We start from the raw sequence: 8,514 nt of genomic DNA, 5'->3' as shown, positions 1-8,514 counted from the left end.
TAGCCGATATCTTGTTACAACATGATAATAACACCTACTCCCCAGCATTATTGTGAGGATCCAATGAGGTAGTGCTTTACAAACCTTAAGGTGCTATAGAAATTCTAATAATTATGATTATTATTACCCTCATTATTTTCTCTCCCTTCCCCCTGCCCCCATTTGGGAGAAAATAAACACTCAACCCACGTAACTAACATGCAAAAAGATATTTCCACATTGGACAGATCCAAAAATACATTTCTAATTCTACACATTGAGTTCATCACCTTTCTTTTAGAAGGTCAGTTGCATGTTTCATAATTAGTCCTCTGAAATTCTGGTTTATTACTGCATTGATCTGAGTTCTGAAAGCCCAATATAAAAAAAATGACAATAATATGTTAATTTTTATATTCTATTTCTTCAATTACATGTAAAAACAATTTTAACATTCATCTTTTAAAATTTTGAGTACCAAATTTTCACCATCCCACCTTCCATCTGCCCTCATTTAGTAGGCATTCTGATATAGTTTATACATGCACAGCCATGCAAAACATATTTCCATTCCATTCTTGCTACAAAAGAAGATACATACAAAAAAACAAGAAAAAGTAAAAAAGGATGCTTCAATGTGCATTCAGATTCTATCAATTCTCTCTCTAGAGGTAGATGGTATTTTTCCTCATAAGTCCCTTGGAATTGTCTTACATCACTGCATTGATGAGAATAGCTAAACCATTCACAGTCTTCACCATACAACACTGCTGTCATGATGTTCATTATTCTGGTCCTGCTCACTCCAGTTTTCGTCTCTTCATAAGTCTTTCCAAGTTTTTCTGAAAGCATCTTGTTCATCATTTCTTACAGCACAATAGTATTCCATCACAATTGTACACCATAACTTGTTCAGCCATTCCCCACTTGATGGGCCTCCCTTTGGCTTCCAATTCTTTGCCACCACAAAAAGAGCAGCTATAAATATTTTTGTACACATAGGTATAACGCCAAGCATGAGCAGCTTTCCAGAGGACTGCTTCTGTGAACAGCTTCAAGGTTCTAATTACATAGTATAGTGAACTCTCTTATTTATTCAGTAATAAACTAAGACAAAACATTGACAGATATCAAAGTACAGCATTCACAATGTTATAGCATAACAGGTTATCACTAAAGTGGCCGCATAGTTTTCACCAAAGTGGTCAACTAGTTTTAAACAAAAGATATCATTCAGTAAGTCCTTAACTCAATCATCCTTAAGGAGCAGGACTCCTTTAAGGACACAAAGTACAAAGGTCAAAGTTCTCCACCCCTAGGTCACATTGTCTTAATCTCTCAGTCAAAAGGTCTTCTTTCTTCTTGATTGGACATTAGTTTCCAATCATCCCTAATTCAATCATCCTGAAGGGGTACAGGATACAGAATACAAAGTCCTCCCACCCCTAGGCCACAGTAAATCATGATCTTCTCAGTTTGCATTAAATACCCAAGGAGAGGTCTTTTCATCTTGACTGGAGTTTGGCTCTCCGATTCCACAGTTCCTCTTCCATGGGTCCAGTTCCTACCTGAATCCACCCAACTGTCACCTGGGTTCAAAGGCAGGCAGCTCTCAGCTCCTTGTTCAGCTTCTTGTCCAGTTCCTTGTCCAGTTCCCATTTCATATTGAAGCTCACAGTGTCCAGACCACCTCAAGTCCTTCACAGTTTCTGTTTCTGGGAAGACAAAGCTTAAAAGAACCACACTAACATTCATTCACATTACTGGCACAATCTTCACTATCTGCCTGTGAAATCAACACATACCCACCAACAAGGTCTGAGAACTCAACATACCTCACAAATAAAAACCAACACAGACAGAAGAGACAAACAGAGTGCCGCCACCACAAATATTCCCTTCTCAAAATCTGCCACCACAAGTGCTCTCTCAGTTCTGTTCTCTCCCAGACTGGGCTTCTCCTTATGTATGGTCAGTAAGCTCCTCCCTGTTCTGCCCCTTCCTTTTGCCTCAACAACAGGGGCTCACAAGTTCAAAGACTTGATATAATCATGGGCAAGTCTTAAAAGAAACTTGAACTGAAACAAGGTGCTAAATAATTAAACAGCTGAAACAAGGTGTTAACTATTTCTTTGTTTGCCATTACAATAAGTCCTTTACCTTTTAAAAAAATCTCTTTGGGATACAGACCCAAGTAGTGACATTGTTGGGTCAAAGAGTATACACAGTTTTATAGCCCTTTGGCAGAGTTCCAAATTATTCTCCAGAGTGGATGAGGTCACAATTCCACCAACAGGGCATTAGTATCCCAAATTTCCCACAATCCTTCCCACGTTTGTCCTTTTCTGTTATGTTAGTCAGTCTCGTGACAGTGACCTGATACCTCAGAGGTCTTTTAATTTGCATTTCTCTACTCAGTAGTGATTTAGAGCAGTTTTCTTATGACTATGGATAGCTTTGATTTCTACATTTGAAAACTGCTTGTTTCTACCTGTTGTTACATAGATGTGTCTTATTCTTCTCATTATTAAATCTCTCCCTGATTTGAATTAGAAGCAGTGAAGAAACACCACATATGGCTCTAAGGTCTTTAATTTCCTGTGCTGGCATTTGTAATCCTTTTGGATTCCTTTTGGCAACACAATCTGTTACCACAAGAATCATCAGAAAACAGAGCTAGCTGTATATGCAATGACAGGGTCTTCTGCCTCCACTACCTGTTTTACTAACAACCTGCTTTCTCTATTTGTTTCTCAATAGATAATCATTTGAAAGAATGCTAGAAAAAGGGTCTAAGTATAAACCCAATCTCTGCTACATACCACATTTGTGACCTTGGACAAGTCACCTAACTCTTTTGGGGCCACAGTATCCCAATCTCTATTGTTGAGCTGAAGGAAGGCAACTCAGACCATACCCTAGTTTGCCTTGGTCAACATGATACTATCCATTCCCAAAAGGGAGAAATGAAAGGAATGAACAGAGCAAAGGATCATGAAACAGGAATCAAACAGATTCATTCATCTCATCTCTCTTCTTTAAGCTGATTTCCAGAATGAACAATGCACATATACAAATAATTGTAATCAACCTTACAAGGTCAGACATAAATAAATTTCAACTGATCTTCTATTTTAGATAATCCAAAACCTCTCCTCCACCAGGGGAAATCAGTGCAAGCTGACATCACCTCAAAAGATCCCCATCCAATGCTCCTCGGCAACCTTATTAGGCACTTCCTTTTTTTGTCTCCTCATTCAGCCACTCACACAAAGTGCTAGCTACTATTTTCTGTTTCCCTTTCCTCTACTTCATTTCCATATTTTTTCTGCTTCTCAGAATACTTTAAAAAGTGGAAGCCTTTAAAATTCTGTGATCAGAGAGCTTTGGGTTAACAAACTGACTCAGAGAGAGTCAGAGTCAAGGGATTAAGAGAAAAACAAACAAACAAAATCAAGGGAGTCACCAAATCTATGAAACTCGGCAGACACAGAGACTGTGCAGTGAAAAAGTGGTAAGAACTTTACTGTATTTTCTTCTCCAAACAGCCCCCGCAGAAATTGTAAAGCATCTGTTCTCTGTTTTATAATCTTTTCTTGGAGTTTGGGTGGGGGGAGGAGGGGAAGGGTGCCAGTCGTTTTCCCTAATATAGGACATGAGTCTTCAGACCCCTCAGAGATCAGCAAAGTTTCAATCTTGGTCTAGTCAGTCAGGAGTCACTTCAGAGCATTTGCTGAGGTCAGGGGGAGAGGTAACTGGCATAGAATGTTTCTGGGAAGCTGAACTATTTTAACAGTGTCTGTGATGCAAATTCCTAAAATTGTCCAAATGTTGAAAACCTTAACGTTTGGTTGAGGGAAAGAAAACATAGAAGAAAAGGCCTGAACAGGGATCTCCAGCCCACTGACAATGCCAAATCTTCCTTCCAGAATCTCATTCTGTACATGCAGCTTTCCCATTTATTAGAATTAGATACTGTGGGCTCTTTTAATGGCAACTTACCTATCTTGGCTTATTTATTCTGTATTCAGTCTGAAAACTGGAAACTTCAGCTTTCCCATTTATTAGAATTAGGTACTGTGGGCTCTTTTAATGGCAATTTACTTATCTTGGCTAATTCTGTACTCAGTCTGAAAACTGGAAACTTCTGAAACTAACTCAAGGCCAGGCTTTCAAGTATTCAAAATGCTAATGAACCAAGGCTAAGCACAGCACTGAAATAGGAAATATTTAATCAAGGTATGAATTGCTGTGAATGAAAGGGCAAGGGAGCAAGCGTTGGCCACAACTCCAAAATAAACGTGGGGTCTCTATTCCATGGACCTGGCCCCACAAAGAAGGAAACAATCAGGAAGCATGGATGAAGAAATGGCTTCTGTGGGAGGGCATCTCCTTCCATCATGAGGCCAGGGTTTCAACAATCAGTAGCCAGAGGAGCAACCATGTGCTGCATCCAGAGGAGCAACCATGTGTTGCATCCAGACTTTCCCCTGACCAGATACTTCCCCCTCTGGGAAATTATGAAGGGGAAATAGCTAGAGATGTCTGATAGTTCCTAGTGGGAGTGGCTGAGGGCAAGGTCTGGATCTTAGCATCTAACCCATATTATTTCTGGAACTCCTGAGAAGGGGAACGCTGTCTAGATGTCTGAGGGGCCATAGACACCTAGACAACTTGGAAGTTGTATTAATTTGATTTTTTAAAAAGAGTTAAAGATTATTCACTTTGCTGTTTAATTGATTAATTGGTAAACTCTTTTTTTGTTAATTTATTAATTTATTTATTTTTAGTTTTCAACATTCACTTCCATAACTTTTAATTTTCTCCCCTTCCCTCCCCCCTCCCTCCCCAAGATGGTATGCAATATGATTTGGCTCTCCACATACATTCCTACTGAGCACATTTTCACATTAGTCATGTTGCACAGAAGAATTATTACAAATGGGAGAGACCAGGAGAAAGAAAAAAAAAAGAAAATAGGTTGCTTCCCTCTGCTTTCTGACTCCACTACCACTGTTTGTTTGTTTTCTGGATGTGGATGGCCTTTAAGACCACAAGTCCTTCATAATTATTTTAGGTCCTTTCTGAGAAGGGCTAAATCTATTAAAAGCAGTCTTCACACACTGTGGCTGTTATTGTATACAATGTTCTCCTAGTTCTGTTCACTTCACTTAGCATCAGTTCATATAAGACTTTACAGGATTTTCTGAAGTCCACCTGTACATCATTTCTCATAGCACAATAGTATTCCATTGCATTCATATACCATAGCTTGTTCTGCCATTCCCCAATTGATGGGCATCCCCTCGATTTCCAGTTTTTGGCCACCACAAAAAGAGCTGCCATAAATATTTTTATACACATGGGTCCTTTCCCCATTTTTATGAACTCTTTGGGATATAGCCCTAGAAGTGGTATTGCTGGGTCAAAGGGTATGCACATTTTTATAGCCCTTTGGGCACAGTAATTGGTAAACTCTTGATGCATGACCTGGTAGGAGAAGTCAAGTCAACCAGCTTTTATTAAGGGCCTACTAGGTTCCAGGTACTAAGCACTAAGAAACAAATAAAGGACCCCCCCCCCAAAAAAAAAGTCCCAGCTCTCCGGGAGTTCACAATCTAATGGGAGAGAGAATATACAAACTGCTATGTAGAAATAAATATAGAAAGGATAAATTAGAGATTATTTAAAATTGTATTTACAATTGGAAAGACGATCTTTACTCTGAAAAGAATTATGCCTTTAGCACAGCCCCCACCGTTTCTGTCTTTCTTTTTAAACCCCAACTCCTCACATAGATCAGTAATTCACCTGCCATACAAAACAGTTGCCTGAACAAGAAGTCAACCATCCAGCTCCCACATACCTCTTCCAGCAAAATTTGTAAGTTCAGAGGAAATCATTAAGAAGATATACAATGAAAAACAATCTCAGAACTGTAAAGTTAGCCAGAAGTCTATGGGCAACAGCAAACCAGAGACGGCAGCCAAGTGACACAGTATTTAGTTTTGACCCTGAGAGTCAGGAAGAACTGAGTTCAAATTTTACCTCAGACTTTTACTTACTAGCCAAGTGACAATAATAAAGTCACTTAGAATCAACCTACCTCAGTTTCCTCAACTACAAAGTAAGGATATTAATAGCACCTACTTCACAAGGTAGTTGTGAAGTTGAATGAGATCTATAGAGTACTTCCACAGGCCTTGTACATAATAGGTACTTAATAAGTGCTCCTTCCCTCCCCCCTTCAAGAAAAGATGAAAGTGGTGAGAAACAGAGAGTGAGCCTGGGTAACAACCAGTTAACAGGAAACAAAGAGAGCAACCAGTGACCATAGCAGTACCAACCAATGTAATGCCACAGCACTCAGAAAGGGAGAGCCCAGGGAACCAAGGTTCCAATGTCTTTGGCATTCTGTCCAGAGACACCAGAAAGGGCCCTGAACGATTCAAGTCTGAACCTTGAAGATCCAAGGGCAGAGAAGTGAGCCTGAGCCCCAAGAGAGGAATTTCAGCATAAGAACCCAGGGATCCAAGGCAAGACCAAGTCCAAACAGCTCAACCTTTACAAATGGAAAGGATAGGAGAAGGGAATAAGCATTTATGTAATTCCTCCTATGTGTCAGGCACTATGCTAGTGCTTTTTAGAAATACTATTTCACAGAATTCTTAAGAAAACTCTGCGAGGTTGATGCTAATGTTAACCATATTTAACAGTTGTAGAAACTAAAGCAAAAACTAAGGTGAAGTGTCTTGCTTAGGATCACACAGCTAGCAAGTGTCTAAGGCCAGATTTAAACTAGGCCATCTGATACCAGGTTCTCCCAGGGCCCTATTCACTGTTATCACCTAGTTTCCTCTAACACTTGGGCTGGCAGAAGGAAAGGGAAGCCTGACCCTGGAACAAATTCCTTATTCAGGAACTAAAGCTGGAGAGATTAGAAAAATCAAAGAAAACTCCTAGAAGTGTAAAAAAAATTATTGCAAATCTAGCAATCTACAAAAAGGAGTTAATAATTCCATAACAAATGCAAGTATATACTTACTCAAAGGAAAAGATGGATTTTATAAACCTTATTCTGGGACTTCCAAAGAGGCTTATGACATATAAAAGGCTAAGAAGTCCTAAATTGGGTGATCTCTAAGGAACATTCCAGCACAAAATGTAGGATCCTATGATTCTACCAGGTCATGATTAGAATCTGGGAAATGAAGGATCACAAGAAAAAAAAGTCTGAAAATGAAAGTTTGCATCTAAAAGCCAAGGAGAGGTTTTTAAAAAAAATGGGATTGCATCATTTATAGAAACAATAATAAGAGAACAGTCCATCAGATACTGATGGAACCAAGCAAAGTCTGAGTTTCTGAATCCTTAAATGTGCAACCCTGTGCTTAAATATTCTAGCACCCTTTATGTAACTAGTCTATAGAATCCAAGGAAATCATGCAATGGTTTATGCTAACCTGTCTCATTCACTATCCAGGGCTCATTACCCAAACAGATATAAAAGACTGGAAGAGACCTGGACAGGTGGGATGCTGTCTTTACCTAGCTATGGTCCACCAGTCACAGAAATCTGAACCTACTAATTCCTGTATAGCTGATCATCTCAAATAGTTGTAACAATTATGTAGAGTTACATATGTAACAAGTATGTAGAGTAGTAATGTTAACCTTAAAAAAGTTTGGTAATGAAGACAAACAAATAGTGATATACAGTTACAACATTTATGCCCTTAAGACTAGCAGACTTTGGGGCGGCCAGGTAGCACAGCGAGTAAGAGCACCGGCTCCAGTGTCGGGATGACCTGTATCAAATCCGGGCTCAGATATTCAGCACCACACCCAGAAATAACTGGCCGTGTAACCTTGAGCAAGTTACTTAACCCCGATTGCTTTAAAAAAAAAAAAAAAGACTAGCAGACTTGTACAAGGAGCCAGCCTAAGGCTGACTATTGAACAAAGAAATGAAAAAGCTTAAATACATTTTGAGCCATCCCAATTCAGAGTGGCTGTGTGACACAGCCTACGATCCTCATAAATGCTTAATCGTTGTATGAGAAAGGAATTTTCTTAATTGAATAGAAGGTAAATACAATAAAACAAGATAGTTGACAAAGCATCAATTGAAATTATGATCCAGGATATCTGTGTTTTCTTTATCATTAACATTCCATAACATAATATGTCCAAAAAATATTAAGATAAGAAAAAGTCCCATCACTCAAGTTAATGGTTCAAGTTAAGGGTCTCATCCTTAAGGGCCATAAAGTAAACCTAGTCTGCTTTGTTGTTATAAGAAGAGGTATTCTGTGAGCTCACTCAGAGAGCAAAGAAGAAGCAGGGTCCATTTGGAATTTATGAACTCAGGATGTCTGTTTTCCTTCTGAATGAGTATGTCCCAAGACAGGGGTAATCCTATTTCCAGCTTTATCTGGTCTCTGGAGTTGCTGATACAGAAAAAGGCATTTTTAAAGTAAGGCAAAGCAGTCTGTTTGATTAATTCAGACTTTGGCCAAAAATATGATATTTAAT

General features: G+C 39.0%; 1 protein-coding gene across 1 annotated transcript in view; it reads left to right on the top strand.

Annotated features, from left to right (window-relative positions):
* The first annotated feature begins 3,257 nt into the window (after positions 1 to 3,257).
* Positions 3,258 to 8,514, top strand: part of LOC138176671 (guanylate-binding protein 1-like) — an 18,390-nt gene continuing 13,133 nt past the window's right edge. The window contains exon 1 of the mRNA XM_069107480.1: positions 3,258 to 3,493. The gene's annotated coding sequence lies outside the window, so the exon portion shown is untranslated. The remainder of the gene's footprint in view (positions 3,494 to 8,514) is intronic.

The sequence above is a fragment of the Petaurus breviceps genome, unplaced genomic scaffold, assembly GCF_028583685.1.
Source record: "Petaurus breviceps papuanus isolate PSGF00001 unplaced genomic scaffold, PetGlider_PUasm1.0 90065, whole genome shotgun sequence".
Classification (NCBI taxonomy): Eukaryota; Metazoa; Chordata; class Mammalia; order Diprotodontia; family Petauridae; genus Petaurus; species Petaurus breviceps.
This window is presented reverse-complemented; position numbering and strand designations above follow the sequence as displayed.